The following is an 11,269-nucleotide window of genomic DNA, read 5'->3' on the forward strand; positions in this document are numbered from 1 at the left end:
ATTGGGCAGCAAAACGGCTGTAAATGCTCAAAAACAATTTTGAGACAACCCATAAAAATAGGATAGCGTAACCACTCAACTACTAAGTTCAATTCCATGGTCATCAAAACTTACTTTCTTTTCCTTGGAATAAAAGAAACCCGAGGTAACTCTCGACTCGTTGTCCTATAATCTACCGGTCAGATACACGAGCCTAAGAGAAAGATAAGTAACCTAGTTCTTAATCCCCGCAGAAAAGACGAGGACGACCAGAATAAGAGAAGCAAGAGTCTTACGTTCCTTTCCACAAACAATTCCCTTATGTATAACTAAAGCAATTCTAGACTCAACTTCGACCAGTTTGGCTTAGTAATCCTACGGTCAGTCAGGCTCTGATACGAACGCTGTCGGGACCCCGATCCTAAGCCATAGGAATCCAGCCTGTAACACATCACATCTCTTTGCGGTCTCACGCACGGTTATCCCACGGCTGCAGCCTTACCTTAGTCGGGACCGTTTGCGCCTTTTGACTCGCGTATGCAACTGTGTCGCTAGCAATCCAATGTCAAAAAACCCGGATTGACATGTCTAGTCATAAGCTAAAGCGGTAGTTCCGTACAGGGACAGGCATACATGACCCAGCAAAGCAGGTGTCGGTCATCAACGAATGTAGACAAGTCGTAGCAAGCTACAAGGACTCCATTACATACGCGTGACATTTCCCAAAGGGACAGACACAACAGCTAAGAAGGACACATGCCGGTCAACCAATGTGTCCGGAGCCGTATAATGAGCCGTATCCGGAGGGGCGGAGCCTACCGGAATAACAACAATCAATCAATATCAAACATATGCAACAAAATGATGCATGAAATGCAATGTAGCATGGTTTGAAATGACTAGCAGAACCCTTTGGGGTGATCTTGATTTGAAATCATAATTCAAATATCATTTGAATTATAATTTATCAAATTCTTTTAATTGATTTGACCTGATGTTGTTTCATAACTTTTTTTTCATGCATGAAAATGGCACCATTGGATTCCTTGGATTTTTCTGATCCATTTACATATATTATTTGTCAAATTTTGAGTTATATTCAAATTTCTATGAATTTCCAAAGTTTTGAACTTATTTTGGATTTATTTTTAAACAGAAAAGCTTTTATTGCATCAGCATGACATCAGCAGGTCCAACTGGCCGTTGAAAGTCAAACCTGACCAGTGGGACCCACTGGTCAGTGACTCTGGCCAGTTTTAATTTAGATTTAGCTTAATTAGTTAATTAGCAGAGAAGGACCCACGTGTCAGTGTCTATTTAAGTTAATTAAATAAGTTATTTTTATTTTTACTAAACTTAATTAGCCAAGGGGCTGGCCCCACCTATCATAGGTTGAGGGGGGTCAGTTCCACCCGCGGTGAGGTCGTTCTCGCCGGCGGTGAGCCTCCGGCGACCACCAGAACGGCGGAGGGGCTCGGAAATCCATCTCCGACGACAAAATGCACGGCGGAGGGCACCAAACGAACCAGCTTATAGCCGCAGTTCCATTTCTGCAAAGACCCGAGGCTAAGATGGCCGGAGATGACGCCGGCGGCGAGCTTGGCGGCGGCCGAAGCTAGGGCTATGTCGGTATCGACGAAACCGAAGGCAAAACGAGCGGGGCTTAGCTCCTAGAGCACCTACGCGTCGCACTGAAGCCATTGGTGGCCTCGGATGGACCAACCGATCACCGGAGAGCTACCGGCAACGAGGTCCCGCGGCGGATCTCGTCGGGCTCCGGTGGAATCAGGGTCTAGAGGAATGGATCGAGGGGGAAAACTTAGGGGAAAGGACCCTGAGCTCACGGGGAGTGCAGAGGCGTCGAGAGTGGGCGCAGGGATGGCCTGAGGAGGGAGGACGACGGCGGCGAGCTCCGATGACCCGAGGAAGAAGACGATGGATTCACGGCGTTTCAGAGCTTCTCGGCATCGCGCGACTAGCTGGAGAGCTTCACGGGATCACAGCGAAGCTGTTGCGCGGCTCAGGAGAGAGGGAGAGGGGCAGGAGCGACGGCGAGCTCAAGCTTGAGCTTGCGGTCATGGCAGCCGAGAGGGGGAGAAGAGAGCAGGGCGAATGAGGAGGGGATGAGCTCGGGGAGGCCTCAGGGAGCTTATCCCCGTTCGCGCCAGCGCGACGCGGCGGCCAGGCACGCACGCAGCTGCATGGGCGCGCCGGGGAACGCGGCGGCCACCTCCTGCTCCGACTAGAAAGGAAGACGACGGCGCTGGGTGGGCTGGGCTTCAGTGAGCGTGAGGTAAGCTTTTTGCATTTCTTTTCTTTTCTGTTTCTGTTTTATTCTTTGTGATATTGTTTCATTTATTTTTGGCTCCAAACTATTCCTAAAAATAGTTTGAAAAATACCAGAGTGTTAGTTGGAATATTTCCAACCACTCATAAAGTTTTTAACATTTTTGGAAACTTTAAATTTTTTGAAATCAAATATATAATTGATTTCAGTAGCTTTTAATTTAAATTTAAAATGCCAAAGATAGTTTGAAAATAAGTTTCATCTCTCATATTTTGTTTTCAACATTTATCAAAGATATTGAACTTTTATGAAGGCCATTTTGGATTCATTGATTTTGCAATTGTTGGAATTCTTTTGAATAAGGAGTGGCTAGGGTTTTGCTTTGGATTTCATCACTTCTTTTGGGTTTATTTTCATTTCTTGAATGCAATGGAAGAAGATATGAGCACAAATTACTAAACCCTAACAGGGAATCCAGGGATGTGACATGTGGATGCTTGCGAGAGGGGTTAATCATAAGTGGGATGCTTGTCCAAGTAAGGGCAGTACCCAAGCGTTGGTCCACCCACATATCAAACTATCAAAGCAACGAACGTGAATCATATGAACATGATGAAACTAGCATGACAGAAATTCCCGTGTGTCCTCGGGAGCGCTTTTCCTCCTATAAGACTTTGTCTAGGCTTGTCCCTTGCTACAAAAGGGATTGGGCCACTTTGCTGCACCGTTGCTACTTTTGTTACTTGTTGCTTGCGATGAATCATCTCACCACCCAATCACTTGTTACCGACAATTTCAGTGCTTGCAGATTTTTCCTTGCTGAAAACTACTTGTCAGATCCTTCTGCTCCTCCTTGGGTTCGACACTCTTACTTATCGAAAGGACTACGATTGATCCCCTATAGTTGTGGGTCATCAGTCGTTAGTTCAATGTGCAATTTTGTATGGCTTAGAACCAGGACTTCAAAGATGTTTTGAACATCATGGAGCATATGAGATGTTCCAAGAGTTGAAGTTTATCTTTGAGAAGAATGCCTGGATCGAGAAGTATGTGACCTCTGATAAGTTCTATGCTTGCAAAACGGAGGAGAACGGGTCTATCAGTGAACATGTACTCAGAATGTCTGGGTACTCTAACCGTCTTGCTGACCTGGGAATTTCTCTCCCACCGAAGGCTATCACTAACAGGGTTCTTCAGTCAGTGCAACCAAGCTACAAAGGCTTTGTGTTGAACTATTAAATGCAAGGGATGAATAAATCACCCGCCGAGTTGTTTGCGATGCTGAAAGTTGCAGAGTCGAAAATACAGAAGGAGCATCAAGTGTTGATGGTCAATAAGACCACTAGTTTCAAGAAAAATATCAAGGGGCAGAAGGGTAGCTCTAAGAAGAGTGGCAAAGTTGTTTCCCCTCCGACGAAAAAACCCAAGTCTGGACCCAAGCCGGAAACTGAGTGCTACCATTGCAAGGGGACTGGTCAATGGAAGCGGAACTGCACCAAGTATTTGGCCGATAAGAAGGCGGCCAACACCAAGCAAGGTATATTTGATATACATGCTATTGATGTGTACCTCACCAGCTCTCGTAGTAGTGCCTGGGTATTTGATACCGGTTTTGTTGCTCACATTTGCAACTCGAAACAGGAACTGTGGAATAAACGAAGGCCTGCGAAGGATCAAGTGACGATGCGCGTGGAAAATGGTTCCAAGGTTGATGTGATCACCGTCGGCACAATCTCACTTCAGTTACCACTGGGATTAGTGATGAACTTAAATAATTGTCATTTAGTGCGTGCGTTGAGCATGAACATTATATCTAGACCTTGTTTATTGCGAGACGGTTACTCATTTAAATTAGATAATAATGGTTGTTCTATTTATATGAGTAATATCTTTTATGGGCATGCACCTAATGTGAGGGGTTTGTTCATATTGAACTCGATAGTGATGACACTCATATCCATAAAAATGAGACCAAAAGATGTAGAGTTAATAATGATAGCGCCACTTTCTTGTGTCACTGTCGCTTAGGTCATATTGGTGTAAAATGCATGAAGAAACTCCATGTTGATGGACTTTTGGAGTCACTTGATTTTGAATCACTTGACACATGCGAATCATGTCTCATGGGCAAGATGACCAAGGCTCTGTTCTCCGGAATAATGTAGCGTGCAAGTGACTTGTTGGATATCATACATACTGATGTGTGTGGACCGATGAGCATAAAGGCGTGCGGTGGATATCGTTATTTTCTCACCTTCACTGACGATTTGAGTAGGTATGGTTATATCTACTTGATGAAGCACAAGTCTGAAATGTTTGAAAAGTTCAAGCAATTTCAGAGTGAAGTTGAAAATCATCGTAACAAGAAGATCAAGTTCCTACGATCTGGTCGAGGAGGTGAGTATCTGAGTTACGAGTTTGGTGCTCACTTAAGACAATGTGTAATTATTTCACAGTTGACACCGCCTGGAACATCATAGCGCAATGGTGTGTCCGAACGTCGTAATCCTACTTTATTAGATATGGTGCGCTCTATGATGTCTCTTACCGATTTGCCGTTATCATTTTGGGGCTATGCATTGGAGACAACTGCATTCACTTTAAATAGGGCACCATCAAAATCTGTTGAGATGACACCATATGAGGTATGGTATGGCCAGAAGCCAAATTTGTCGTTTCTTAAAGTATAGGGATGTGATGCTGATGTCAAAAAGCTTCATCCTGAAAAGTTGGAATCCAAAGCGGAAAAGTGTGTATTCATAGGTTACCCAAAAGAGACAGTTGGGTATACCTTCTTTCTCAAATTCGAGGGCAAAGTGTTTGTCGCTAAGAATGGAGCTTTTCTTGAGAAAGAGTTTCTCTCGAAAGAATTGAGTGGGAGAAAGATAGAACTTGATGAGGTTATAGAACCTCTGCCTCAACAAGATGGTGGCGCAGGGCAGATTTTTTTTCTGTCGAGGGTGATCACGAAGCTTCAGATCAAGTTGATATCGAACCTCGAAGGTCAACAAGGGCACGTACTGCTCCTGAGTGGTATGGAAATCCTGTCTTGTCAATCATGTTGTTAGACAACAATGAGCCTGTGAATTATGGAGAAGCAACGGTGGGCCTAGATTCCAACAGATGGTTAGAAGCCATGAAATCCGAGATAGGATCTATGTATGAAAACAAAGTATGGACTTTGGAAGTATTACCTGAAGGCCGAAAGGCTATTCAGAACAAATGGATCTTTAAGAAGAAGACAGACACGGACGGTAATGTGACCGTTTATAAAGCTCGACTTGTGGCAAAGGGTTTTTCACAAGTTCAAGGAGTTGACTACGATGAGACATTTTCACCCGTAGCGATGCTTAAGTCCGTCTGAATCATGTTAGCAATAGCTGCATTTTTTGATTATGAAATCTGGCAGATGGATGTCAAAACGGCATTCCTTAACGGGTTTCTTAAGGAAGAGTTGTATATGATGCAAGCCGAAGGTTTTGTCGATCCATAGAATGTTGACAAAGTATGCAGGCTCCATCGATCCATTTATGGACTGGTGCAAGCATCTCGTGGTTGGAATCAACGTTTTGATGAGGTGATCCATAGAATGTTGACAAAGTATGCAGGCTCCATCGATCCATTTATGGACTGGTGCAAGCATCTCGGGGTTGGAATCAACGTTTTGATGAGGTGATCAAAGCGTTCAGGTTCATACAAATTTTTGGAGAAGCTTGTATTTACAAGAAAGTGAGTGGGATCTCTATAGCGTTTCTAATATTATATGTTGATGACATATTGCTGATTGGAAACAATAAAGAACTTTTGGTGAGCACGAAGGATTACTTGAATAAAACCTTTTCAATGAAGGACCTGGGAGAAGTTGCTTACATATTAGGCATAAAGATCTATAGCGATAGATCAAGGCGCTTAATAGGACTTCCACAAAGCACATACCTTGACAAAGTTTTGAAGAAGTTCAAAACGGAACAATCCAGGAAGGGGTTCTTGCCTGTGTTACATGTATAAAGTTGAGTAAGACTCAATGCCCAGTAACTGCAGAAGATAGAGAAAAGATGAGTGTTGTCCCCTATGCTTCAGCCATAGGGTCTATCATGTATGCAATGTTGTGCACAAGATCGGATGTCAGCCTTGCCATAAGTATGCAGGCAGGTTTCAAAGTGATCCAGGAGTGGAGCACTGGGCAGCGGTCAAGAATATTCTGAAGTACCCGAAAAGGACTAAGAATATTCTGGCTCTCTCTCTCTCTCTATCTATCTATCTATCTATCTATCTATCCATCCATCTATCTATCTATCTATCTATGATGTTCAATACAAAGTTCACCGTGATTCCCGTGGTGATTTATTCGATGTAATCTTGTGTTTGGTGTGTTTGCAGGGATCCTATGAATTGTGGGTTTATGATCAGATTATTCATGAAAATATATTGAGTCTTCTCTGAATTGTTTTTGCGTGATTAAGATAGATTCATATTTCTATCCGATCTATCGGTTTGGTTTGGCCAACTAGATTGATTTATCTTCAGCTCAAGTGGTGCATTGTGATGGGTTCAATCTCGCGGTGCTTAATCCGAGTGATGGGAGGGGACCTGACACGTATTTGTATTGCTGTCACTAAGGATAAAAAAGATTGGGTTTATTCATATTAGTTGAGTTTACTTTGTCTACACCACGTCATCTTGCTTTAAGCATTACTCTGTTTTTACTTAATACTCTAGATGCATGTTGGATAGCGGTCGGTGTGTGGATTAATAGTAGTAGCTGCAGGCAGGAGTCAATCTAGTTTCTTATGGATGTGATGCCTATATGTATGATCATTTCCGTGAATAAATATTTCATAACTATGCACTTTTTTATCAATTGTCCAACAATAATTTATTTACTCACCTTATACTTTTTACAAAAACACCAAAAATATTGCTGCCATTTACTTTTGTTATTTTATTTTATATTTATATTATCTATCTATCACTACTTAATACTTGCGAGTAATGAGTTCAAGGGGATTAAGAACCCTCTTGCCCGCGTTGGGTTCAAGTGTGTGCTCTTTTCGTGTGTAGGCGTCGAAGACGGGAATTTGCATGGTTCCCTATTGGTTCGATAACCTTGGTTCTCACCGAGAAAAATATTTATCTCTACTGTGCTGCATCTCCTCTCCTCTTCGAGGATAATCCCAACACAATTTACAAGTAGCAGGTATGTTTGTGTTGTTTGTTGATGTTGAACATTACATCTTCTGCATACGAGAAAAGAAATTTGACTTCATTGCAAAGGTGATAGCGTGAGTTTTTGACTTTTTTCAATATATGATGCCTTCTTTTTTATAGCACACTATGCTTCTTCAAAGTTGAGTTGTGCTCACTTCACTATTTTTGTTTAGACGCTGGTGTACATTCCAGGCTATAGATGTTGGATGTGGCTGAAATTGTTGTAGCAAGCATATCAAATAAGGGAAAATACAAGGATAAAAAAAGGCCAAAAACTAATATATATATATATATATATATATATATATATATATATATATATATATATATATATATATATATATATATATATATACAACATAATAGAAATTTGTTAGAAGTGAGTTGTACGCATACTCCAGTATTTTTGTTTGGACATCAACGTATATTTGAGAGCTTCAAATGTTGGATGTGGCTGACGTTGCAGTAGCAAACATATCAAAGAAAGGTCCCTCTTCCACTTTTTTTTGGTGCATATGGTATGTTTGTGTTGTCTATCGATGTTGAACATTGTATCTAACTCCACTATTTTTGTTTGGACATCGGCGTATATTCTAAAGCTCCACGTGCTGGATGTGGGTGATGTTGTGGTAGCAAACATATCAAAGAAAGGTCCCTCTTCCACATTTTTGGTGCATATGGTGCGTTTGTGTTGTCTATCAATGTTTAACATTGCATCTAACTCCACTATTTTTGTTTGAACATCGGCGTATATTCGAAAGCTCCAGGTGCTGGATATGGTTGGCGTTGTGGTAGCAAACATATCAAAGAAGGGTCTCTCTTCCACTCTTATTTCTAGTGCATATGGTATGCTTGTGTTGTCTATCGATGTTGAGCATTGCATCTTCTACATGTCGGAGAACAAAATTCACTTCATTACAATAGGTGGCAGGGAGAGTTTTGACTAGTTTGAATATATCATGTCTTCTTCTTATAACGCACTATGCTTCTTTAGAATTGGCTATGCTCTTAATCCATTGTTTTTGTTTAAACATCGATGTATGTTTCAGAGCCGCACATGTTTGATGATGATTGATGTTGTTGTAGCGAACATGTCAAAGAAAAAAGTATAAGAAGAAGTATGAAGACGGGACATAAAAGAAGGCCAAAATCAAAGTGCCCTTCCGCTCCCACCTCATTTGAGCTCGATGAACAGTAAAAATCAAGAAACATCCAAAAATTTCTAATTTTTTTAGACCAACGTTGACAAAAGTTTTAAGTGTGTAAAAAAATTTGGTATGAAATAACATGCCTACAAGTCGTGGCAAAAAAATCGATACTCTAAAAGTGCGCTTTTTAGAGCATCGATTTTGTTAAAGTATCGATTTTTTTTGTCAAACCTTGTATGAATGTTATTTCATGCCAAATTTCCGTGCACACTTAAAACTTTTGTCAATGTTGGTTTCGAAACAAAATTCATAAATTTTTTTGAATGTTTTTTGATTTTTTTACTGTTCACCGAGTTCAAATGAGCTCGCGAGCAGAAACTCTCCGCCCACCAAAAAAGGAATAAGAAAGAAATATTGATGTTGTTGTAGCGAATGTATAAAAGAATTGGAAAATACAATGAGAAATTTGTGGACAGAAACAAAACCCAAAAGGGGTAAATAAATAAATAAATAACCAAAACTGATAGAGAAATAAAAAAATGTCAAAAGTGGGGCTTGAAACTAAAACTGATATATACATTGAGGGAAATAAAAAAATAAAAAAAACTGATAGAGAAATAAAAAAATGTCAGAAGTGGGGTTTGAAACTAAAACTGATATATACATTGAGGGAAATAAAAAATGTCAGAAGTCCACTGTTCACCGAGTTCAAATGAGCTCGCGAACAGAAACTCTCCACCCGCCAAAAAAGGAATAAGAAAGAAATATTGATGTTGTTATAGCGAATGTATAAAAGAATGGAAAATACAATGAGAAATTTGTGGACAGAAACAAAACCCAAAAGGGCAAATAAATAAATAAATAAATAACAAAAACTGATAGAGAAATAAAAAAATGTCAGAAGTGGGGTTTGAAACTAAAACTGATACTATACATTGAGGGAAATAAAAAATGTCAGAAGTGGGGTTCGAACCCACGCCCTCGTTAGAGGACCAGAACTTGAGTCTGGCGCCTTAGACCACTCGGCCATCCTGACTGATTTGTTCTACATATTCCTTAGAGTCTTTAAGTATAGAAGCTAAGGTATTTTATTCGCTGAAAGTGCGATCGTGAACAGCGTACCTTCCACTTCGTCCGTATAGTTGAAGAAATTATTTAGGGATATATACGAAGGGAGTACCTGTTATTGCCAGTTTAACAGAATTAAACAACAGAAAAGAAACCTTCAATCGGCCGACTGCACATCACATCATGATTTCATAATGTGACCCGCAAAAGAAAATGTTTCCATCATGAGCACCGGTCGCCCACTCTACACCCCAAAGTCGAAATCAACGGGCCTACGTTGCAACACTCATCACGGTGGGTTAATGTGAGATTGATCTTTGCCCCCCACCGCCACCAAGAAGGCATCTTTTTTCCATAGAAAAAAGCATCCTTTTTCTTGGAATCCACAGTCTCAACAGCAGTTTTTTTATAAAAAGGACAGTCACAACGGTGACATCCGTGTGCCGTGGTTCTTAAGCAGCCGTGTAAGTTGTAAAATGGGCAGAGAGATCTATTGCTGACACGTAAGAAAACATACAAATGCATTGTCTTTTGTTATGGTAGTCATCAAAAATAATTAAGTTGCCATATGTGTGACGGGACGTGGGTGCAACATTTATCTTAACCATCCAATCATATGTTAGTTCTTTTCTAAAAAGAATTGAATTTGTGTGGAAGCTCACACATGAGACCGCGTGGGCCATGGCCCGACACTCCAAGGGTGTGGATCAAGTGCTTCATGCACATTTTTTTTTCTATGGTTTAAATTGTTTGTTACACCTGTTGATAGTTTTACTAGGATAAGTTATTATGGGATTTGTTTTCTTTCTTCCTCGGCGGCAAATCTGGATACTTGCACATTTCTTTGTTCACACTTGCGTTCCTTTTATCCGAAACGACTCCTGTCAAGTTTGGATTGCTTATGATATACTTCCTTCGTTTCTAAATATAAGTCTTTTAAGACATTTCACTAGGGGTCTACATACGAAGCGAAATGGATGAATCTATACTTTAAAGCATGTTTATATACATCCGTAAGTAGTGCACTAGTAAAATCTCTAGAAAAACTTATATTTATGAACGGAGGGAGTATAGTATAATATCACTGTATTTTGGGTGCAGTGTTTGGCACAAGCATGTAATCACCCCATATTTTTTGTTTAATCAAGTACATAAGCCAAAGGACAATATATCACATTCAAAAGAAAATAAATAAAAGAAGTGAGTGGGAAAAGAAAGAAAAAGAAAATTACAAAGAACACAGATCATCTTAACAAGACTTTACAGATTTCTCGGTTTGTAATTAAGGACAGTAAAACTGAACATAATCCCTGTATTCTCAGCGCTTAGCGTTTTCAGCCGTCCGTTTTGACGATTTGGCCGTCGGATTTAGTGTTTAGGTCGATCTGATCCGCGGTATATTGAATCTAGCCCATCTGTCATGTGAGCTGCTGCTCCAGGGGCCGAAACCAACGCCTATGGCGCATTGGGCCTTCCTCCAGCCGGCCCACTGCTGGGATTGGGACACCTATACGAGCAACTGCGTGATCCACTCGCGAACCCGACCACTGGACCATCCGCGCTCGCGATTCCTAATCCA

The 11,269-nt window shown here is 40.9% G+C and overlaps 1 non-coding gene across 1 annotated transcript; it reads right to left on the reverse strand.

The window, feature by feature from the left end:
• Positions 1 to 9,574: 9,574 nt before the first annotated feature.
• TRNAL-CAA lies at positions 9,575 to 9,658 on the reverse strand. Its single transcript has one exon. It is a non-coding gene; the product is annotated as a tRNA-Leu (tRNA).
• Between the last annotated feature and the right edge of the window lie 1,611 nt (positions 9,659 to 11,269).

This window comes from Hordeum vulgare, chromosome 7H, assembly GCF_904849725.1.
Source record: "Hordeum vulgare subsp. vulgare chromosome 7H, MorexV3_pseudomolecules_assembly, whole genome shotgun sequence".
Lineage (NCBI taxonomy): Eukaryota > Viridiplantae > Streptophyta > Magnoliopsida > Poales > Poaceae > Hordeum > Hordeum vulgare.